At 37.8% G+C, this 24,983-nt stretch overlaps 1 long non-coding RNA gene and 2 pseudogenes across 1 annotated transcript; all 3 read right to left on the reverse strand.

Moving 5' to 3' along the window:
* Window positions 1-1,650: 1,650 nt before the first annotated feature.
* On the reverse strand, window positions 1,651-4,222 carry LOC120192667 (annotated as a pseudogene).
* A 2,504-nt stretch (window positions 4,223-6,726) lies between these two features.
* LOC120192672 lies at window positions 6,727-15,174 on the reverse strand. Its single transcript, XR_005522795.1, has 3 exons — window positions 15,055-15,174; window positions 14,658-14,771; window positions 6,727-6,757 (listed from the first exon to the last, which is right to left on the reverse strand). It is a non-coding gene; the product is annotated as an uncharacterized LOC120192672 (long non-coding RNA).
* Window positions 15,175-16,626: 1,452 nt separating this feature from the next.
* LOC120192665 lies at window positions 16,627-23,774 on the reverse strand (annotated as a pseudogene).
* Between the last annotated feature and the right edge of the window lie 1,209 nt (window positions 23,775-24,983).

The following is a 24,983-nucleotide window of genomic DNA, read 5'->3' on the forward strand; positions in this document are numbered from 1 at the left end:
TATCCTTATCATAATTATGTAGATGTATTGGTAATTGTGGACTAGGTTTTATTCAATTTCCTTGCTGTTAATCTGTCATTTAAGGAAAGTCAATTAGTCATGGTTGTTAGAAAATTTCATTTTAGGCTCCACCGTTAAATCTCTCAATGTTGTTCGACTTTGCATTTTATTTGTGATATGTGTTGGTCTAATTAGTCATAAAATGAGATAAAAATAAGATAATAAGTTTGAGATTAAAGTTCAAAAATATATTACTTAATATTATAATTTTAATTAATGTTATAAATATGTTAATAACAGTTCAGTAATATGATTTAAAAAAAATTCCTTGCACGTGTCTAACAAAAAATGGTTTATATGCAATTAAAATTATTAAGTAGTCTTAATAACAAGCAAAATATTAAAAAATAATTTAAAATATCAAAATTATTATAGATAAAATAAATTATTGTAGATACTTATAATATTAAAAAGAATGTATCTTATTTAAGATAAATCCATTATCTATCTTATTTATCTCCAGGTATTTTTTTTATCTAATGTATTTATGTTTTTCATTTTGTAAGGAGTATGGAGGTTTAGTTAATTATTATTGGTTAAAAAAGATTACCTTTTGCCCGTAATTCATTTGAAGCAACAAGTGACCTATCTGAGTTCTAAGCCCATTGTATTCTAAAGAGGGTGATTCCCGTTGGCTTTGCAGGTAAATAGAACATAAACCTATGTTGAGTGCACTTGACATGTATAGAACTTGCACGTTGAACTCAACTCTCAGTATGTTTAAACTTTGTGTATCGAGCTTTTCTCATCCATGAAATAACTTGGTATTATATGATCATTTTGCAGAGGCAACAAGCAGATGTTATGTGAAAATTGCAATGGTGCTGGCTTCATTGATGGCTTTCTCAGCACTGATGATCAGTAGGATTGCCTTTACCCTGCATGCATGCATGCTCTTAGGATTTGCAGAATTTCATGCCTCATCAACGCTTCCTATATCCATGCATGTTCCTCGTAGCTTTAATAACAACCAGATGAACAATGTTCCCGCCAGCACTGTCACCGGCAGAAACACACAAGGATCAGCTTGCTCCAACCAGGGTTCATTAATAACTTGTCTATGAAGCCATTCCTGGAAGCTAAAACAGTCATCCTAAGTCATACGTAGGTGGTGTTCAGGCCCCAAACGGTAGTCAACAGAAATGACAGTGGACTGTCACACAACGGAGAAATCTCTAAGGAAATGGTGGTAGTAGTCAAACAGATGCAAAACCCACCACCATGGAAATAAACAAGAACTGGAAGCAAGTTACAGGGTCATGATACATCAGGAAGGAAAACCCTCCCCGTTATTGCTTTCAATGAGTGATCATCCTTAGACTTGAAAGTTGAAACCACCAAAGGATTCTTCAAAGCCGGGAGCTCTTTCGGGTGCAAAACGGTTCACTGAACCATTGGAACAGACCTGGAGCTAACCATGTGCTTCTTCCGGAAACCTCAGCACCCAAAACCCAACTCCCTGACTCAGACAAGACACCCACCACTTCATCACCAAGAGAACACGAACAACCCAAAAGCCAAGCAACCTAGTATTTCTATGTAGTGATTTAGGTCAAAGGTCAAAACAACATGCTATGGTATTTAAAATAGTTTATAGGAAAAGGTGTCATACAAGTTCCAACTAGAAATTGGATTTAGGATACAAAGCTAGGTTAGCAGTACGTGTTTAAAAAACACAAAAAAAAGAAGTGGAAACCTATTCGGTTCCTGTTCTAGCACGGTAATTTTCTTTCGATCGTCTAATGAGTGATTTTGCAAAGGTGGCAGTGAGAAAATGCTCACAGTTGAGCTTCCACTTCGGATCTCTTTCAAGACGTGTAGTGCTGACAACGTTTGCTTCATATACATGTTCTCCATATCCTTAATTTCTGCAAGTTCTTTTGGGACTTTGAGTAAGCTTTCTTTACTTCTGCTACAAGTACTGGGTTGACATTCTTTCTCATCGGCGGTTGCTTTGGGTGAAGCCGATGGTTCGTTCATGGTGAAAAGACGTTCGAGCACCATCTCACACTCCTTCACGAGTTTGTTAAGAACATCAGTCCTGTAGAATGGTTGTTGCAAGACCTTTTGAATGAAGGGCAAGCGAATGAGAGCACCACTTCGCTTGTCGTATTTCTTTATTATCTTCACTAGTCCTGCGAACATCATATAGGTTCAAAATTTTCCAGACAACCTAAGAGAATCAACACCAACATAAGCATTCAAATTGAATTATATGAACTTCAAACGGACAGTTTAAACGGAACTTTCTACTTTCAAGATTCAAGTAATCTGTTCATAATTTACATCAAATGTTCTATTAGACCACATAATACATCAAAGATTGCACATAGCTAACATTGGCATAGCACAAAAATGCTACTTGCTGAGAAGACTTTGTCAATTCCACAAACAATATTCTCACAATTTGTAAAGAACATAAGACACAATTAAGACCGGAATGTTTGTTAGTTCTAGCCATGCTTTCAGTCATTCATTAACAACATGGGCTTATAAGAAAACAGATTACTACCTGTATAGTTAAGGGCACCGTAATTCTCCAACAGAACCATCTCTCCATGAAAATCCACTATCTCCCTCCCAATCTCTGTTAACTCCCCATCTGATGCTTTGGCATTTTCCGCTCTATCTTGCAGCTCCTGCAAATTACAATGAAAAAGCAAAACAGACATGCTACATCTCCCAAATGATTCAAATGACAAAAGGCCGAAATAATGTAGCCTCAAAGATTCAATAACATCAATAAACTCCACTGTGAGAAAAACATAAAGGATCTGAGACTCAAAACAAACATCCTAGAAGTATCAAAAAGGATTTACCTCTTATCCCTTTTTTACACTAAAAGGGGCAGTTCACCGGAGAGCTCTACAAATAAAGCTCTCTGAATTCAAAACAAAAGAAATAATAACAAAGAAATTGGGAAAAGATTCATCTTTTACTTCATAAGCTACAAAATTACACTAAATCCATCATTAGATTCACCACAAAGTTCCAAGACAGATGTGTCTTTCATCCTTTTTTCCATACTAAAAGAGGCAGTTCAGCAAAGAATTCTACAAATAAAGCTCTCTTAATTAAGAATAAAAGAAATAGTAAAAAAAAGGGGGAAAAGATTCATTTTCTAACTTCAAAATTTCAGCAAACCCATCACTAAATTCACCACAAAGTACCAAAACAGATAAGTCTTTCATCCTACTTTCACACTAAAACATGCAATCCAGCGGAGAATTCTACGAATAAAGTCCTCTGAATTCAGAATAAAGGAAATAATAACAAAAAAAAGAGGGAAAAGATATATTTTTTTACTTCAAAATTACAACAAACCCATCACTGAATTCACCACAGAGTTTCAATATAAAGCTCTATAAACAGCATAACAATAAAAAATATTTTTCTTTCATCAATTTTTCACAATATAACAGGCAATTCAGCAGAGATTCTACAAATAAAGCTCTCTGAATTCGGAATAAAGGAAGTAGTAACAAGAAAAAGAGGGAAAAGATCCAATTTTTTTACTCCACTAACTTCAAATTTTCAACAAACCCATCACTAAATTCACCAAAAAGTTTCAATATAATCCTCTATAAACATCATATCAATAAAAAAGACGACCCTTTCGTTGACCAACAATTTAATACAAGAATAACTCATTAAATTCTACAAAAATGGAAACTTGTGCATGTAAATTTTTTAGAAATTTACCCTCCATTTGATAACATAATCTTCTTCTTTTTCAACAAAGAAGGCATTGAATTTTTCCACCTCAGCTTCCAACAGCAAAACGAAATCCATCACCTCCTTGGAAACCTCGCTCTCCTCCTCCTTAAACCAACATCTCTACGGTCCGTCGAATCCAATCTGGGCCGCTTATTTGGCTTCTCGTCGTTGCCATCTTTGGGGTAAATCAACTTCAGCTGCTTCTTCAAATCCTTGTACGGCAAAAACTTATCCCTCCAATCAGGCAAAGCTTCTTCGATCAATATGCTTAAGCTCTTGCAAAACTTCATGCTTCTCCACTCACCTGATCACAGGTCAAAAGCACACCCTTCTCTTTTTCTTGATGCATAGAGTAAATTCTGGTGAGCGATGGTATCGTATAGAAGACAAAAGGTAAGGGAAAAGTGGGGATAGTCCTTTTTTCAGAATATTCGAAAATGGGTTATACTATAGCTATTAGCTATTTGTTTATTAGAGAACCGGCAGTTCTGAGTTCTGACATATATATTTAGAGTAAACTATAACGATAATCACTAAACTTTTAGTACGTTTTCACTTTGACCACTGAACTTTTAGGATATGTAGTACAGTCATTCAACTTTAATTCGATTTCATTACCGTTAGTATTGTTAACTGCCACTAAAAAATATTGACGTCGCATATTAAAACCTTCTTCCCAAAAACTCTAATTTTCTAAAGGGTAAACTACACGTTTGATAATTGAACTTTACTCACTTCTTATTTCACTCAACATACTTTTAATTTTTTTAATTTACTCGTTGAATTTTATAGATTGATTTTTTTTAAATTAACGGTGTTATGACATGTCGTATTTTAATCAAAATAAAGTCGTTTTAGTCTAAAATTTAATTTTTTTAAAGAATTCAAAACGATTTCATTTTGATGTAAGTATTCATGTCATAACGTCGTTTAATTATTTAACAGTGGAGTGATAAAAAAATTCAATCTATAAAGTTAAGTGAGTAAAATGAAAAAAATTGAAAGTATAGTGAGTGAAATAGGAGAGAGTAAAAATCAGTTACCAAACGTGTAGTTCACCCTTTTCTAAATTGATAGTCGACGTAAAGGTCAAATTTTTTATAAACGGAGCGATCGTTTATCAATCTTAACGGCGGTGGCAATGCTTTGTTGGCCAGAATATTAACTCACCTTGCCCCTCCCCCTTGCACTTCCATCTTTCCCTCTCCATAAAAACCTGCAACACGGTTGATTTATTCTCCTTATGACAGCTTTAGGAAAGCTTTAGGAAGAAAGAAGTGCCTGCGCCAAAAACATTATCTTCAGCTTCGCAATGAAAGAAAGGCATCAGTATGGTACCCTGAAGTTGCAGAAGCCTGATGGTCTATTGTGTTGAGCTTTTCTATGATTGCAGTTGATTGCCTTGCTAGTCTGCTGGAATGAAGTAAGGCGCCGGGGTATTGGAAACATCGACTTTGCTAAGCCTATCGACTCTCTAGGGAGGTACCTAGCTGATCGAATTTGACCGCAATTCGACTGATTTTTCATAAATTTTGCTGGACTAGACTTGTAGGTGGCAAGGCCACTCTGCCATTGTTGAAAGATAGCTTCAATTTTGAATTCTTATGTAGCTCATTTCTAATGCCTTAACTATATGACCTATTATATAGTCCCCAAATTGCTCATGATCATCAGTCAATTCACTAATATCACGTGACCAGAAGGGCGTCAGGTATATTAGGAGCTCCTCACCTCTCTTGAAAAGAAGAGGCCCTTTGAAAGAACACTCTGGCCTTCCTCTCCCCTCTCCCCCTCTCTCCATTCTCTCCCAGGATTGGGCAGCCAAGTCTGAGCCCATATGTATTCCGGTCTTATCATGACAATAGTAAATAGCAATTCTCTGTTTAAATAAAAAATAGTGAACCGCCTTATACGATCACAATCTCCCTTTTCGATGTTGACCATCAACACTTTTTATACAACAACTCTACACTGTTCATGGTGTTCGGTGAGTTCTTGAATGTAGGCATAGATGATCCTATGCATGACTGGTTAAATGGTCCTTAAAGGCTATTCACTATGTTCTTTCCCATGCTAACAGCATGGACAATATCTGGCGGTGACCTATATTCAAACTTGCTATATATTTAGCTTAAAAGTAGATTAGAAGCATCTAATGTTTTGTGGCCTTTTAAGTTGAAGCTTAGGCGTTGCATTTAAGAAAACTAAGCTATATGATCCATAAATATGGTCAACCGACTCCTTACGGCCTTGGTTACCTTCAATATGGAAAGTCTAGCTTTAACCATTATTATTATTTATGTTGTTTGGACTCTTCATTCTATATGAAATAGTCGGGGGTTTTTTTTTTCAAATGAATTTCACAGGTACTGTTGAATTATATTTTGATCAAAACAAAGCTTTTGACAGAGGAAAGATTAATGGCATTCCATGTATATTGTCCCATCTTCAAAGAGAAGGAAGCACAGTCTTCACCAGGGACAGTTCAAATCTCTGTTGGATTTGGAGGCTTTAACCCTATCAGCCTTCTGATTTTGTCTTTCTCCGTGTTTTCCAGGTTTCCCTTTACAACAAAACATGTTTCAGAACCAAGAATTGAAACCAGAAACAAAACATGGTCAAACTCCATAGAAGGTCCCTGTACTATGTGCATTTTTGCAGATTTAGTCCTACTATAATTTGATACCCGTACCTGCTAAACAATTTCATCCAGACTCAAACAGATCTTTCCATATTTGTCAAGAAACAAGCGTTCATTTGGGGATTTACCACAGGCTTCCTTGATTGAAGATGTTATTACAAACATCACCTCAGCCACTATACCAACATTCAAAGCCCAGAATTAGTGATCGTTAACGTTTTCTTAATTTATTTTTCTGTTGGATTAATCCCATTTTCGTATAGAAAAAGAAAAAGAAAACTTACAAGCAAGTTCATCATACTCATCCTTGCCAGCACTGTGTAAACAATGTAAACTGTCCTGATAATTCAAACCAATGGACAAAAGTCAATGAAAGGTTTAATCATCTATAATTGAAGATTGATCAATTTTGGGTTTAATTATTTTTAAGTTCTTCCTAATTCTGAAGGTAAACAAATTAAGATTTAGCTTTCTAAACTTTTGGATTCAATTGTTTTCCCCCTCTTAATTTTGAAATTAAGTGAATTAAATTTTAACTCTCCATTTTTTGATATACTTTTAAGTTCCTCTTTTAATTTTGAAATTAGGGACACAAGAAAATCCACCATAGCTAGTTATAAATGACTCCTTTTATAACATTTAAGAATGAAAGTTACTAGGATGGAGAAAGTGTCCTCGTTTCAGACATTTCAATGTCTACTGGTAGTAAACAATGTCTACTGGGGCGGTTTTTAGTGAGAGAATTTTCTCTCCCTTCTCTCTAAGTTTCTTCTTCGAGATGGGTCATTGGTCGGTCTCAACGGTTTCTTCCATGGTTTCTCATGGATCCCTGGTTGTCGAGTTCCATTTTTGGAGCTCAAAACGGTTAAGTTCTCTTAAAGTCCGGTCGTTTTTATGTCAAGTTCTTCGATTGTTAGGATTTGATAGTTGTTCTAAGAGTAAGAGTCGTTCTCGGTGTTCCTTTTCAGCGGAGGAAGTTGAAGGTAAAAGCTATCTTTGTTATCATTGTAGTTTATTACTCATGACTTATGTTTTGTAGGATCTTCTTAAGGGATGTTGGTGATGGAATGATGAAGAGAGAGGGAATGTAGCTTTTGTGAACACTCAATATTGGTTGGGTGGGAAGGTGTTCTTCAAGGAAAGAAAGAAGGGTGGAAGAAGGTTTGGGAAGGGGTTTGGAGTATGAGAGATATGGGAAAACTGTCAACAAACAAAGATTTCGGAGGGAGTTCCAAGCCGAAAATTGCAGGAAGTTCCGATAAGGGGTTAGAAGAAGGTGACCGGAGTCGGGTATCCAAAAAGAGAAGGGGAGTTGTTAGAGAGATTAAAGGATGGTACACGATTACAACAGCTACTGTACGGGATTTCAAATAGTTTTGGGGTTGGTTTGGTAAAGTTCAGCATGATGGTAAGGAAGAAAGTGTGTGTTGGTTAGTGTTTAAGACAAGTTGTTATAGAAGGAATTATCAGTCAAGGAAAAGTTGGAAATTTGTGATTAAAGTGTCAAGTCAAGAGCCCATCATTTTTCTGATTTTAGATTGGATTCGGGGATTTTATTGGAAGTTCTCTATATGGAAATATCTAAGAAGATTTAAGTATGACATGAGGTCTTGTCGTGGGGAAAGAAATTTTTTTTATTTACTTCGATGGAAGCAGATTGTTCAACAGGAAGGCTATTCCCAATGTGGCATGGGGCTGGGCTACTCAGTGTACTGCTTGGTGCAGTCAGCAAGTGGGATCGGCAGGGGGCTGGTCTACTTAACATACTACTTGGTGCAGACAGTAGGTGGGAGTGGCAGGGATCTTGCAGGGGATGGGAGTTCAAGGTCAAGTCTGGTAGAGCAGTTTGAAGGTTGCGGACAGACTTACTTGCTGGAAAAACTATGGGCGATTAGCTGTTTATGGGGAAATGGTACACTCATACAAAATTTATTTGAGTATTATAATGGAGAGATATTTTAAAAGCCTATTCGGAGTAGCAAAGGGTGTAAGAGGAGAAAGTCACATCAGAGAGACTTTAGTCAAGTTGGAAGGGTGTGTTACGAAATTGGGATAAGAGTTTGAGGGGAGAGAATGTTGTATTTACCTTTCATACTATCAATAGAAAGATTACTACCTTTTCTTTGTTTTTTTAAAGTAATTCCATCGAAATATTGGCTTCCAATAGAGGGTGCAAGAGTGACATTTGGCTTCCCTTTTTTATTTTCATTTTACTAGTGAAATGTCAGAGGAGGTTGCGGATTTGATGAAGCACTTGAAATTCACTGAGGAGGAGTCTGAGGACATATCTCCACCACGAGTTATTACTGAAGATGACGTTATGGAAATGGATAAGTGGATCGTTGCGAGGATTATTGGTTACAAGAGAATTGATAGAGAAGTGGTGTTGTGGGTCTTTCGTTCTATTTGGGTCATGCTAGACTCTTGGAATCTAGCATCTTGAAGGATAATATGTTCATTTTCAAGTTCAAGACGCTCTTGGATAAGCAAGCCATTATGAAACGTACCCCATGGAGTTTCGAAGGAATATTGTTAGCTATTGCTCACTTTGATCCTACTTTGAGTCTTGAAGAGTTTGATTTTCGGCCCCTTGGAGTGTGGGTGAGAATCTAAGAGCTCCCTTTGGGGTACATGAAAATCGAGACTGCAAAAAAGATAGACAATAGAATAGGGAAGACTATTGCTACTGACACAAGACCTGGAGATGGAAGAATGGGCGATTACCTTTGAGTTAGAGTGGAGATTGATTGTACCAAACCGTTGCGAAGATGTGCTAAGATGGGAGTGCTTGCGAATGGTGAACCGAGGAAGTGTCTACTAAAGTATGAACGGTTGCCTTCGTTTTGTCATAGGTGTGGAATTATTGGTCATGTTCTCATGGAATATCGGTTTCTCGGACCAACTGCAGCAACTACTCCAATTCGGGGAATGGCTAAGAGTGTCATCTATCAAGAGACCCGAAGAAAGTAGCACCAGAAGGAAAGAATGGATTATCTACGTTGAAGGGGAGAACAATGGAAGGTCAATGACTAGCTCGGCGAACATCCCTCTTTCGAAAAGGGGTATTAGGACTCCCCGGGGAAGATCGTGGATGCTAGGACATGATTGTTGCACTCATCTAACTCCAACCACGAGGACGATTCGGACCCGACTGACCTAACCGGGCCTGATAGCTCCCTTCCTCGGACTTTCCCGGAAGTTTTCCTTGCGAGTGACCGAGTTTTGATAGAAGAGCAACAACCGAACCGGGAATTGAGCGTGAGGCTGAGGTTGGTTCTTCCAGTTCGGGGAAGAGGAAGATTGGGGAGACGAGTAAGGGAAAGAGGAAAGTTAAGCGAGTGAATCGACAAGTGGTGCATATTTCCGACTCCACTTTGAACTCAAAGGTGGGTAATAGTGAGGAGGAGACCCTAGTGAGATACTGGAGGAATGTGTAGGGGATGTTTTATTAACGACGACGGCTGAGGTTCAGCCTCGCCAGGAGCCATGACGATACTGTGCTGGAACTGTTGGGGGCTTGGGAACCCCGTGACAGTTCGAGAGCTTAGGAGACTGATCTCCGAAAAGGACCCGATGTTGGTTTTTGTTTTTGAAACTAAGTTGCGAAAAAATAAAACGGATGCAATTAGATTGGCTACAAAGATGTTTGGTTGTTTTTCAGTGGAAAGATTGGATCATTGTGTGGGATTAATGATGCTTTGGAATGAGGGTTTAGATGTCTCGCTTCAGAGCTTTTCTAATTTACATATTGATGTGGAGGTTTTTTGGAAGGAGCAGAAATTCCGGTTTACGGGGTTTTATGGGCGCAGTAGGTGGTCGGATAAAAAGCACAACTGGGAGATAATTTCTCATTTGGCCTCTACCTCTTCTCTTCCTTGGTGCTTGGGAGGAGACTTTAATGAAATTATTCATCCGGATAAAAAGAGAGGAGGGAGGAAACCGATGAGGGTTCATATGGAGGAGTCCTAGCGTTGTCTTCGTGGAGTCGATGTGTGGAACATTAAACCTAGGAGTGGTTGGTTTTTCTGGGCTAGTGGTACCCGTGCTAATACGTATGTGTGCGAGAGAATCGATAGATTTGTTGTGAAGATCGATTGGAGACTCTTGTTCCTGGAGTGCTTTGTGGATACAGTTCCGACGGCGTCATCCGATCATTCTGTGATCTCGTTGAGTTTGGAGGGTGCTGTTACGAACTGCTTGTCTAGGAGGGATTATTTCAAATTTGATGTATGTTGGGCTAATGAAGATCAATGCCGAAATATTGTGCATCGGGTTTGGGAGAATAATGAAGATTCTTTCTCAGTGAAAGTGGGGAAAATAGGGTCTACGCTAGAGGCTGGTAGAGAGTGAGAAAGAGTCAAGCCAAGAGGGAAGAGAGGCGCTTAAGGAGTGTTATTCTTAGGCTTGATTCAGGTTCGGTCACGGATGAGTCTTGTGAGCGTCGGAGGAAAGCTCTTGTGGATCTCAAGGACGTTATGGATAAAGATGTGTTGTTTTGGCTTCAAAGATCCGAGTGGAATGGCTTAAGAATGGGGATCGTAATTCTTCCTTTTTTCATGCAAGAGCTAATGGGCGTCGAAAAAAGAACTGGATCGAGGGGTTGGAGAATGAGGGGGGTTTGTGTGACAGTTTGGAGGACATATTTGGTGTCGCTATGAGCTACTTTTCCTCTCTCTTTCGTTCTTCTGAAGCGGATCCCGACGAGGAGATCCTTCAAGCCATTGCTCGATTTGTCTCGCCTTGTGATAACGAGATGCTTTGCCGAGACTTTTCTGCCGAGGAGGTCACCATTGTTTTTTCCCAAGTTAATCCCTCGAAAGCTCCTGGGTTCAATGGCCTTTCAGGTCAATTTTCCGTTCTTTTTGGAATATTGTTGGATGTGATTTTGTTAATCTTTGTCTTAGCCTTTTGAATGGTACGATGGATTTTAACTATGTTAATCGTACTATTATTGTTCTTATCCCTAAGGTTACTAGTCCAAAATTAATGAAGCAATTTAGACCGATTAGCTTATGCTCGGTCATCTATAAAGTTGTGTCAAAAGCTATAGTAAACCGCCTTAAACCTCTGATGCATGCTTGTGTTGCCGAGAATCAATGCGCATTTGTCCCTGGTCGTTATATTTCTGATAATTTTCTTGTGGCTCATGAACTTATCCATTATCTTAAAGGGTCTAAAAATGGTCCCAATAAGGGCGCTGCTATTAAGTTAAATATGGAGAAAGCGTATGATAGAGTGGAATGAGATTTTTTATTAGATGTTATGCTTCGGATGGGCTTTAGTTGTTCATTTGTTAATCTTATTCGAAAGTGTATTTTCACGGTCTCTTTTCAAGTGCGTATTAATGGTGTGTTATCTGACTCTTTCATTCCTCAGAGGGGTCTCCGACAAGGAGATCCCTTATCTCCATATCTATTTCTGTTTTGCGCTCAGGGGCTGTCTACCTTACTCCTTAAGGCTCAAGGTAGGAACGAGATTAAGGGCATTAGAGCGAGCATGAGAGGGTCGAGGATTACACATTTGTTGTATGCAGATGATAGCTTGTTGTTCGTGAAAAATTCAGCTGCGGAAGTGCACAAAGTTAAGAGTATCCTAGCTAAATATGAGAAAGCTTCAGGACAGAAGGTGAATTATGAGAAGTCCAGCATTTATTTCAGTCCTAATACCCCCGCTGTGGATAGGAGGACCTTTTTGAGCGAGTTAGGAGTCGTTGAGGCCACGTATCCGGGGAATTACCTTGGTCTTCCACTTGCAGTAGGGAAAGGCAAAAGGGCGACCTTCAACTTTATCAGAGATAAGGAAGAGAAGAGGATTCATGGATGGACTAAGAGACTCATGTCTTTTGGAGGACAAGAAGTTTTCATCAAGTTATGGTTCAGGCGCTTCCCGCTTATGCCATGACATGTTATCTTCTTCCGGAGGGGGTGATTGATTACATTAAGTCGCAAGCTAGATCTTTTTGGTGGTCTGGGAAACAGAATTCCAGAGGTTGGGCGATGGTTGTATGGGATAAGATTTGTCAGTCCAAAAATTTTGGAGGGATGGGGTTCAGGGACCTTAATTTGTTTAATATTGCGCTTCTTGGGAATCAGATTTGGAGACTTATTCAGGATAAACAGTCTTTGGCTTTCAAGGTCCTTAAAGCGAAATACTTCCCGTGCTCTTCGTTTTTTGAGGCAAAACTTGGGGCTAAATATTCTTTGCTTGGGCGAGTCTCATGAAGGCCAAAGAAGCCCTCAAGGAAGGTTTTTTCTGGAGAGTGGGTATAGACAACAAGGCTCGCATGTTTGAGGACAAATGGGGGGACGTTTGTCCTATTCAGTGGAACGAGAGATATATGGATCATGCTGAACTATCGGTTAGAGTTACGGATTTTATGATTCCAGGGTGTGCAAGGTGGGACGAGCCTAAGGTGGTTGGAGTACTTCGGACGGAGGATGCTTCGCAAGTTCTTAATATGTTGATAGCTCTGAATTGTGGGTACAGATTGTTATGGGGTCATCATAGTTCGGGGTGTTACTCGGCTAAGTCAGGTATAATTGGTTGAAAATTCAAAATAGTCCGACTATGGTTGCGGATGGAATTTGGAATGCGGTGGCTAAAGCGAAGGTTCTCCCAAAAATCAGAATATTTGGTTGGTGCATTTGTCATGAAGCCATTCCGTGGGATCTAAAATGAAACAAGCAAATCTTGGAGATGTCCTCTTTGTCTTTGTGTGCTGGAATCGATTATTCACGCGATTAAAGATTGCCCTAAAGTAAAGACGGTTCTTTTGATGTCGTGACTTTCCCCCGAGATTATTGATTGGAGTGGAAACTCGTCTCTCATGTGGTTGTCATATGCTCAGTCCAAGCTGAATGGTGAAGGTTTCGATTTGTTTTTGGCTTTGTTTTGGAACATATGGAACCGACGCAATAATCTTGTTCATAATGGGGATTTGCAATCAGACAGGGACATAATTATCAACTCCTCGAATTTGATTGGGGAGTACAAATTTGCTTCGAATTCTTTATGGATTTCAAGTGATGTTGTTCTTCGAAGACCACGTTGTTGGCTTAAACCGACCCAGGATGAGGTTAAAATTAATGTTGATGGGGCTTTTTGTAAGGCTTCTCGAGTTGCGACTGTTGGTATTATGGCTCGGGATTCGCATGGAATGGTTATTGGGGGATTGGCGAAGAAGATTGACCCTCCATTCACGGCCGAGTCCACAGAAGCAATTGCTTTCACTGAGGGTATCCGATTGGCTTCCAAAAATGGTTGGAACAACGCAATTATCGAAGGAGATGCCATTTCGATTACTTACAAGCTGTCTAATAAGGTTACTAAGAAGACACAAGATATCTCTACAATTGGATTGTTGCTCAATGAGGCTAGACTGATTTTAGCTAACCTTCCTTCTGTTAAAGTGCATTATGTTTGTAGGGAAGCTATCAGAGCGTTCATGCATTAGCTCAATGGGCCTTATCGAACATCAATCCAGTTTGGTTTTATTTAGATGAACCTGATTGTATTAAGCAAGTTGTAATTGATGATTCTATTGGAATATAAGGTTTTACTCCTTCAAAAAAAAAGAATGAAAGTTACCAAACCTATTGAGTTGAGTGTATAAGTGGTAAAAGTGAATGTTATTTTCTTTATAGGACTTTGAGTGTATAAGTGGTAAAAGTGAATGTTATTTTCTTTATAGGACTTTGATTCAAATAGTTGTATCTGTAGAGCGTATACATGGGCAAAGCTAGAAAATTTGTTTCAAGTATTAAATTTATAAACTATATGAAGAATTTTTTTTAGTGAGAAAAGTCAGCTTTTCTTATTGTTAAAGGGAGTATTAATGTCTCTACATGTCCTGAGTTCAAGCAGTTACGTCTACATGTATGTGTTATCAATGAGTAAAAAATATTATAAACAAATATTATCTTACAATCACCTTAGACTATTAAAAAAATATATAGAATCAATTTCTTTTTAAAGAATGCTAAACCTTTTTAAAAGTGATGTCATTTTTTCTTTTATATTATATATATAATTTATATGGGGAAATTTTCTTTTTAGAAATTTTTGGGATGTCGATTTATACTGACTCCATCAATGTGTGAAAGTTATCAATTGACTAATAAAAATATAATTGTTTAAATTCAAATATTTTAGAAAGAACAATATTCACTTCTACATTAAAAATCATTCAATAAATTTAGCAAGATATTTTTTCAAAATGTATGTGGGAAAATTACATTACTTTTGGGAAGCAACAAAGAGCTCTTCATTTCTTGCACCCTTGAGATTATCAGCTCCCAGTTTAACCAAGAAAGTTCTCCAATGCAATCTTTCCTCGGATGGAACTCCATTGAACCTATACAGTATCAATGAAAACCCAGATTTTTCATGCAACTTCTTCAGAGTTTTATTATATACTTCCCCTCTACAAACAATGACAAAAGAAATTTACCAACCGTGATTGCAAATACATACAAGTTGCGCAGCACATGCTTTAATACATACGATTGATGTGCGACCCTATTAAAAGAAGCTGGTAAAGTGTCATCCATTAAGAACCGTCAATTGAGTTCATAAAGTCAGGATGTCAACATCACACACGCACGCACATACATACGTACATATGTATCTAAAAATACCTCTCTAAGAGAATGTTTCCGGCGAAGTTGGAGAAAGTATAGACAGCAACATGATCTGGTTTCTTGTTGTTTCAAGTATATGATGTGTTTGAATGTAATTTTTTTTACTACTGTTATTTATGTTGGATTAAATATACATAGCCCTAGGGGGCCTTGTTTTCTACTAATCGCCGTAAGCTAATTAACCCTAGAGGATCATACAGTTTCCACAAGTTTGATGGTGTAGAGCTGGCAATTCACTGGTAATTTGGATTAGTGTTGGACTAATTCAAAGAGGCTCTATCCCTTAGTCGGTTTCCGAGGGAAGGTCCTAATAAATTGCAATAAAGTCGTTTTTTATACTATATAAAAAGATTTATAATGTGCGATTGGTTTATGAAAAAAAGTATTTAATCAATTTACGGAATTTTCTTAACAATTTTAATAATTTGAACTTAAGAATAACATTAATAATAGAAAAGATAAATTATATAAAATAAAATAGGGTAAAGTACACAAGTGATCATCAACTATAGGGTATTGTTTTGTTGAGTCTCCCGACTATTAAAAGTTATAAAATGGTCACTTAGTTATTTATGTGCCCCAAACTAGTCTTTCTCCGTTAAAAAATCGACGGTCCTCTTAGTTAGACATTAACCTACTAATTGAGATATGATAAAATATGATTACAGCATAGTCGGGGACCATTTGTACACTTTACCCAATAAAATATAATTTTTTTGATAAATTCTGAATCTAATCCTACCTAGAGGGAAAATGAATGTGAGACTATAAAGAAGGAAAGAAAATGCTTCCAATGAGTTCTACCTAAAAAATATGGAAGAATATAAATAAACAATTTAACTAACCGATAAAAGTGCTTACTTAACAAAATATAATTAATATAAAAAAACAAAATTAATATAATTAAAATACATACTCGGTTGTTGATTTAATTTTATTTTATGAACAAAAAAAACTCTTAAACCAATTAAAAAGGATATTTTTAGTGAAAATAATATATGATTAATAAGTTGTGAGCCATTAAGTAAATGTTAGGAGTTCGAATTTTAACATTTATGAATGGAGTAAACTGTATTGATTGAGATAATGTCGTTCTTATAATAGTCCTCTACAAAACTTAATTTGAATTAGTTAATTAATAGATCAGATACCATTAATTAATTCAAAAAATAAATTGTGAGCAAACTAGCGAGTTAATAGGGTTGCATGTTTAACTTGTATCTTTGTACCAATTGACAGTGAAATTAAGTTTTATTTGTGTTTGAGATTATGTAGTTTGTTTGTTTCCCAATGTGTGTTCCTAGAGCGTGGCTTTGTGGTGGATATATTGTATTGTGCTTTGAACGTTTCGACTTGAAAAGTGTACTCTTTTTCCTCCCTCCTAATCTTAAGGAGGTTTTTTAACGAAGTTCTTTCATTGTCTTTTTTGTATGTGTTTTTTCTTATAATACATATAAATCCCCTTTTCAAAAAAAAATTATTTATCTACAAACAATAATATAATCATAATTACTCAGCCATCTAAGGTTTTATCTGATCCTAATTACCCAATAAGCTAAGGTCAATATGCATAACTTATGAAATTGCTCTGTAGTCGATAGAAATAGGGTCAACAATCAACGATTGAACTCGATTCTTAGATAGATTATCTGGACATCCATGTGCATCTCTATGTTGGTATGTGCATTGGGAAATCCGAGCCAAATTAATGATGTTTCTAATAATTGTTTCGCGAATGGTGAACCATCGATCAGGAACCTGTTCATCTTTTTCCAATAATCGTCGATCTGATCAATTACATGTTGTCGAGCCATTGCCTCGGAGCAACCAGTTTCCTTCATGTAGCATGTGATCGAGTTTGCGCTTTCACCTCTTTCCAGTTCATCCTTTGAAGTTCCCAAGTCGTTGCAGAGTCGAAAAATCGTGGATGGCCAACGAAGAACATCGTGGTAACTTTCCAAGCTATCGAGTGCCTCACTGGCGATGTTTGAGCTTTGTAGAAAGTAGGCGTGGACTAGAAAAGCATGTCCAGAGACAGACATCCATGCGTTTTCGAGATAGTCTTCGAATGTCAGAACATGTTTGATGCCTGCCCACTTTGCTTCTTGCAGGAATGCTTTGCACAGATCAGCCCACTGAAAGAAAAATAATAGAAAGTCAAGCAGTTGTGTTTACAGGATGTGTGCATTATCAATAAGCTAAGAAAATGTTTACCATACCGCTTTTGTTAAGTATGGGATGATGTTTTCCCCGTGATCTCTAAGAGTTTCGTATGCCATCTCATTAACAGAGTTGTAAAGGGCAAGGAAGCATAGCTCCATACACTTTGGAAGATTTTTCCCTGCACATACATCCCATCTGAAATCCAAGGTAGAAATTTTCTTATTAGAATATTGAATAGTAAGGGCAAAATAAGATTGGGATTACCTTAAGATTCAAACCTTTGAATAGCGTCGGTGAATAACTCAAGTTCATCCAAAGTGCCGAAAACGTCGTAAACATCATCGATTGTTGTTACCAGTGAGGCAACTTTGGTTAGACTTTTTTTGTAATCCCTGAATTGGGGTTCAGAAACCACTCCGACCGACCAGAAGAAGCATTCCATGAGCCTGTCCCTGTTAGGAAATATAACGAGAACAAGTAATTTCCTATAGCCAGATTAGTGAGAATGCGAAATAAAAGCGGGAAAATAATACCCGAAATTGATAACGAGTTCAGCCAATTGTGCTTACGTCTCTGGGCTGCTGCAGATCTTTTACTAAGAGAAAATTTACAGGTGTTTACAAAACACACTTGAAGAGAGCTAAAAGATTTTGGGATGATTTTAAGCTAAATGAGCTAGGGTATTTATAGTTGAAACTTATGGACTAATCTTTGAAAATACCCTAAAGTTCAATGACTCAATTTTGTAATTATACCTATTACAAAATAATAAAATATTTAGCAGCACATGTTTTTAATTCTAAGCCACCATTTATTCAAAGCAGCCGGTGGCTTTGAATTTCAACAATCTCCACTTGAAGACTGATTTTAATCTGTCTTCACACCTCGATCAATGCAGCAGCATTTCTGGTCTTATTACTCTAGCATGCCAACTGAAGTTGAACACAACTTCAGTTTGTCCATGGTCACCGTTTTTGTCAACATGTCTGCCAGATTTTGAGCTCCACTAATCTTTTCAAGTTTCAAAATCCCATCTTCTAGAAGAGACCGGATAAAATGATATCGCAATTGTATGTGCTTCGTCCTGGAATGAAAAGACGGTTCTTCGCTAGATGAATATCACTTTGACTGTCACAGTACAAGACATTGTTTTCTTGTTTCTTGCCTAACTCTTCCAAGAAACGTTGGAGCCAAACCATCTCTTGCTGGCTTCCGTAACAGCGACATATTCTGCTTCAGTTGTGGAAAGAGCAACTATCTTCTGTAGTTGAGAAACCCAACTCACTGCAGTTCCTCCTAGAGTATAGACATACCCTGTAGTGCTTCTTCTGATATCGACATTTCCGGCTAAGTCAGCATCTACATAGCCTGTCAGTATCGTATCTCCACCTTTGAAACAAAGTGCTTTGTTTATGGTACCTCGCAGATATCTGAGGATCCATTTGACTGCTTCCCAGTGTACTTTTCCTGGATTATTCATGTACCAGCTAACAGCTCCCACAGCTTGAGCAATATCTGGTCTGGTACAAACCATGGCATACATTAAACTTCCAATTGCTGAGGCATACGGCACCTTCACCATGTGTGCACGTTCTTCCTCCGTCTTTGGTGACTGTTCTTTGGAGAGTCTGAAATGAACACCTAAAGGTGTACTTACTGGTTTAGCATCTTGCATGTTAAACCTGGAGAGTACTTTGTTGATGTACTCAGCCTGTGATAACATCAAAGTCCCGACTTTGTGTCTCTCTTGATCCTCATCCCAAGAATCTGCTTTGCAACGCCCAGATCCTTCATAGCAAACTGCTTCGACAATTTTTGCTTCAAGTGTATAATCTCTTGCATGTCTGAGCCTGCAACGAGCATGTCATCAACGTACAATAATAAAATAATGAAGCTGTTGTTGAACCTCTTTATGTAGCAACAATGATCTGCTTGGCATCTGGTAAAACCACTGCTACTCATGAAGCTATCGAACTTCTTGTACCACTGTCTAGGAGCTTGTTTTAAACCATACAAGCTCCTCTTTAACCTGCATACCAGGTTTTTCCTGCCTGCTTCTATGAAGCCTTCTGGTTGTCTCATGTAGATTTCTTCCTCCAAATCACCATGAAGGAAAGCTGTCTTTACATCTAACTGCTCAAGATGTAAATTCTCTGCAGCTACAATTTTCAACACCAGTCTGATTGTAGATAGCTTCACGACTGGAGAGAAAATTTCATTGTAATCAATACCTTCTTTTTGCTGAAAGCCTTTGACAACCAATCTTGCTTTGTAGCGTTTGCTCCCATCGTGCTCTTCTTTGATCCTGTAAATCCACTTGTTATGAAGCGCTTTCTTGTCTGGTGGTAATTCAGCTAATTCCCACGTTGATTTGACATAAGCGAGTTCATCTCATCTTTCATGGAAGACTCCCACTTGACTGAATCCTCCACTTGCATTGCTTCATCATAGCACTCTGGTTCACCATTGTCAGTCAACAACAAGTAGTGCAAAGAAGGCGAATACCGTTGGGTTGGTTTAGGAATTCTGGAGGAGCGTCTCAGTTCGGGTGTGCGTGGTTCTTCTTGAACTGCTTCAGGATTGATCTGAACATCATTTCCAGAAATCTCCTCGAACTCAGCAAATTCCTTTGTTTCAGCCTCGGTATTACTTGATTCTGCGGTTGACCTGTCTTTGTACATCACATTTTCATTGAAAATGACGTCTCTGCTTCTGATGATCTTTCGATTTTCGTAGTCCCAAAACCGGTAACTGAACTCATCACCGCCATAACCAACAAAGGCACATTTGTTGGACTTAGCATCAAGTTTACTTCTTTCAGCAGAGTCTATGTGTACATAAGAAATACAACCAAACACTCTTAAGTGTGAAAGGTTTATTTCTTTCTTGCTCCAAACTTCCTTGGTATTCTGCCATCCAAAGGAACTGAGGGCCCACGGTTGATCAAGTAAGCTGCAGTGTTGATTGCTTCAGCCCATAGAAATTTGGGCAAGCCGGCATGTATCCTCATACTTCTGGCACGTTCATTCAGAGTTCTGTTCATGCGCTCTGCTACACCATTATGTTGCGGTGTCTTGGGAACTGTTGTCTCCATCTTGATCCCATTGTTTGCGCAGAAATCTCTGAATCTACTGTCTCTGTACTCTCCTCCATTGTCAGACCACAACCGCTTGACTTTCAAACCAGTCTCATTTTCCACCATGGCCTTCCATTTTCTGAAGATATCGAAGACTTCTGATTTCTTCTTCAGAAAATAAATCCACACCTTCCTTGTTGAATCATCGATGAAGGTGACATAATATAGTGAGCCTGCAAGAGATGAAACTGGGGATGGTCCCCATACATCAGTATGAACCAATTCTAACCTTTCTGACTTGGGTGTCTTGCCAATCTTTGCAAAACTGACTTTCTTTTGTTTGCCAAAGATGCAATCCTCGCATAGTCCGACATCTACATTCTTTAGATCTGGCAGCTTCTCTTTTGACAGAAGTATCTTCATTCCTTTCTCGCTCATATGACCAAGCCTTTGGTGCCATAGGTTTGCTTTTCCATCAGCATCTGCTACTGTAATGATATTCTCTAAATTTGAGGTTACATAGAGAGTACCAGTCTTCTTACCACGAGCAATGACGAGTGCTCCTTTGGTAATCTTCCATTCACAGCCTGAAAAGGTTGTACTATAACCTTCTCCATCAAGCTGTCCTACAGAAATCATATTTCTTTTGAGGCCATGAATATGTCTCACTCCTTTCAGCTTCCAGGTGGCCTGGTTTGGCAGCTTTAGTCGGAGGTCTCTTTTTCGACGATCTTCAAGGTTTCATCATCAGCAAGATGAACATTCCCAAAATCACCACTGACATAGTTCTCCATGATTTCTTGGCATGGCGTGGAGTGGAAAGATGCCCCTGAATCCAAAATCCATGATTCAATCGGACTGTTGACGCTTAAAATCATGGCATCACCTGTCTCCTCTGTCACGTTGGCAGATTCATGTGCACCGGTATTTTTCTTTGGTGCTCGGCAATCTCTTTTGAAGTGATCCTTCTTGCCGTAATTATAACAGGTAAAATCTTTATTTCCTGTTCTTGATTTGCCCCTTCTGGATTTTGATCTCCATGATTTGAATTTCTTTCTGAAGTTCTCCCTCTAGACTCCGTGTGCAAGGCTGAGGAGGTTGATGCTTCACCCGCTTCTCTCCGTCGAATTTCTTCACTCAATACCAGGTCCCGAACATTGTCAAATTTCAATTTACTGTTTCCCGACGAGCTGCTGACTGCTGTAACAGTAGCATTCCAACTGTCTGGTAGAGATGATAAGAGAATTAAAGCTCGAACTTCATCATCGAACTCAATTTCCACTGAACTCAACTGGGTTGTGATTGTGTTGAGTTCATTTAGGTGTTGTGTCACCGATGCCCCTTCCGTCATCCGCAAATTGAATAATCGCCTCATCAAATGAACTTTGTTTGAGGCCGATGGCTTCTCATACATACTGGATAGAGCCACCATAAGACCCGCCGTGGTCTTTTCCTTTGCTATGTTGAAAGAAACATTGCGGGATAACGTCAGTCGGATAACTCCGAGGGCTTGTCTGTCGAGAAGAGCCCAATCTTCATTCTTCATGCCCTCTGGTTGGTTTCCCGAGAGAGGTTGATATAGATTTTTCTGGTACAAAAAATCTTCAATCTGCATCTTCCAAAAGCCAAAGTCCGTACCATCGAACTTTTCAATTTTCACATTCCCTTCGTCTGCAGCCATCGCTCCCACTCGAATCTGGCTTCTTTGGATCGTTTTTGACAATTTCTGCGAACCACCGTGTATTTGAACACCTCCGTCGACAAACTCGTATCGCCGACCGAATTTCACTATTCACGAAATTCACTATTCACATGAATAGTAATCTCGCAGAAAAATTGACAAAATTCACAACCAAAAGCTCTGATACCAGTTGTTGGGAAATAAACCGAGTACGAGTAATTTCCCTATAGCCAGATTAGTGATAATGCGAAATAAAAGTGAGAAAATAATACCCGAAATTGATAACGGAGTTCAGCCAATTGTGCTTACGTCTCCGGGCTGCTGCAGATCTTTTACTAAGAGAAAATTTACAGGTTTTACAAAACACACTTGAGAGAGAACTAAAGATTTTGGGATGATTTTAAAGCTAAATGAGCTAGGGTATTTATAGTTGAAACTTAGGGACTAATCTTTGAAAATACCCTAAAGTTCAATGACTCAATTTTGTAATTATACCTATTACAAAATAATAAAATATTTAGCAGCCCATGTTTTTAATTCTAAGCCACCATTTATTCAAAGCAGCCGGTGGCTTTGAATTTCAACAGTCCCTTGCAAAATTCAACTTGCTCATCACCCCGTGCCGATCCACCATCTAATCGAACATTACGAAAGCGACACCATTAGAGTTGCAAGTGCAAAGAACATGCTTTGAAGAACTTATTTTCCTTGTCATCTCTTGAAGATCTTCTTGAAGCGTTGATTGCACCATGTTGAAATCCAACTTGGCCAATTCAAGTTGGGTATGTTTTGTAGCATTCTTTCTGCCATAAGCTTCGATGTACCACCGAGCTTCGAGCCTGAGCATTTGTCGATGCAGTGGGAGCTCCAGCGAGTGGATCACCTGTTCTAATAAACCCTTTTCCAAATTTCTAACACCATGTAAATCCATGAGATGCACTCGTGAAAACTCGAGTGCTTCTTCCATTAGATCTTCTCCTTCAAAGGCAAGATGTGAAGCTTCATTCAAGCTCAACATTCCTTTGACATCCTTGTAAAGGCATTCCTTGAAACTCCCCTTATCATCCTTGAAAACTTTAAAAACATCTGCATTCGACAACATACCAGCATCAGCCTATGTGATCAAATTAGAGTTCATGGAATAAATCCGTAACGATTTATCCGAATGTGATTAATTATTTGGCATGATGATCAACTCTTACCTTGTGAGACCTCGTAGCCATGTTGCCTGAGGAGCCTAAATCTTAGAGATGCTGCATGCAGACTATACTACGTCGCGACACAGGCGTCGTCTGAGGACACGGACTTCTGAAGGGCCCTATCGATATCCGTCTTGAAACGATGCCCCATCCCAGCCGTTGGATGTCATCGATCAATTCAAGCAAGTTCACAGGCTCTGCATCTTCATCATGAATAGCAAACCTCACTTCCTGCTCTAACTCCCCTGCTCTCTCTTTGTATAATACGTCCTGGGAATTCAGCACCAAATAATTATGTAGACAATGAAACAGAGGGAGTGATGAGATAGTGTGAGGTCTAATTACGTACGGCGTGGACATTGTTTAGGGACTGAAGGAAATCGTAGCTCCAAATACTTGGCTGATAATTCGCCGAACGCCTTCCGTCTTTCGGCTGATCGGAAACGGAAACTTGTGTGGTCGACGACACGGCACAGCAGATATGGAAACTTGTCCGATCAGATACGACTTGTTGACGACGAATTGTGGTAGGGATCATTATTTGCTTAGGGTTAAAACGAGACAGGCAGAGGTTGCTGGTGGTTACAGGTGCCATAGTTCTCTTCCTCTCTTTTTTTTGCGCACAAACTTATGTTTCTGCGTAGATGAGATCGCTCCTTTTATAGTGAAAATGTCATGTTTATCGATTTAATTAACAATAATTAAATAAAAATAATATCTTATTTACATATATAATAATACTTATATAACTACAGTAGACATGATGGTATAGATAAGTAGGACCGAGAAGCTTTAAGAAACCACATGAACCATTGAATAAAATAATGCACATGTTAAATGCAATATTAAAGTTTCATCAACATTTTTTTGAGAGCTAAAAGACATTTTATTTTAGTTTTGTATTTAGCCCATTTACTTTAATTTAATCGATTTTAGTTTATGTATTTTTTAATTTTAAAATTTAATCTTGATCTAAATAATACATGGATAATATAATTAATTTTTTTATTATGACCCAAACAATAATCATTAAATCTATAAAATCAAAGATTCAAAGACATCGACCCTATCACATCGATAGACAAAGTATCGATCAACATCACTTAAAAGCAATGGAAACAAAGGGCGAATTTCTCGAAAAATCACCCTAATCTTTTTTATTTTCTTTCAGACATCGTTCAGATTTTATTTTTAGAACTAACATACTTTGTAGAAATGCGCGACTCAGGGGCGCGCCTGATTTGGGATAAGGCGCACCCCTGAAGCGTACCTTGTGAAATGTGTAAAAAATGTGGGTGTTTATTTTGTAAATATTTTTAAAATAGTGTCTAATATATAATTAATTTTGTTAGGGTGATATTTATGTAAAAATGTCAACTTTATTTATTTTTTGTGTGAAAAAAACTTTCTACATTAAAATCTTTAAATATTCTTTTGTAAATTATTTTATAATTTGATAAATTTTGATTTTTTGCATGAAATTAAACAATGTGTATAATCTAGTATATAAAAACTTTGAGTGTAAGTATTTTAAAATATAAATAATTTTATAAAAAATTTATAACTAATATTTCTTTTTCAAAATGATGATGATGTTGATTGATAATAAATATTTTATAATTTAAAAACTATATATGTTATATATTTTTGAAAAAAAATTGATTTATATTCTTTTTGTATTGAATTTTATTCACTTTTAATTTTTATTATTATATTTTTATACTTTTAATTACAATTGATAGATCAAATGAATTATTATTCACTTTTTAAAAAAATCAATAAAAATGCAATAAAAAGGAATTAAAAG

This window comes from Hibiscus syriacus, unplaced genomic scaffold (genome assembly GCF_006381635.1).
Source record: "Hibiscus syriacus cultivar Baekdansim isolate YM2019G1 unplaced genomic scaffold, ASM638163v2 tig00116976_pilon, whole genome shotgun sequence".
Lineage (NCBI taxonomy): Eukaryota > Viridiplantae > Streptophyta > Magnoliopsida > Malvales > Malvaceae > Hibiscus > Hibiscus syriacus.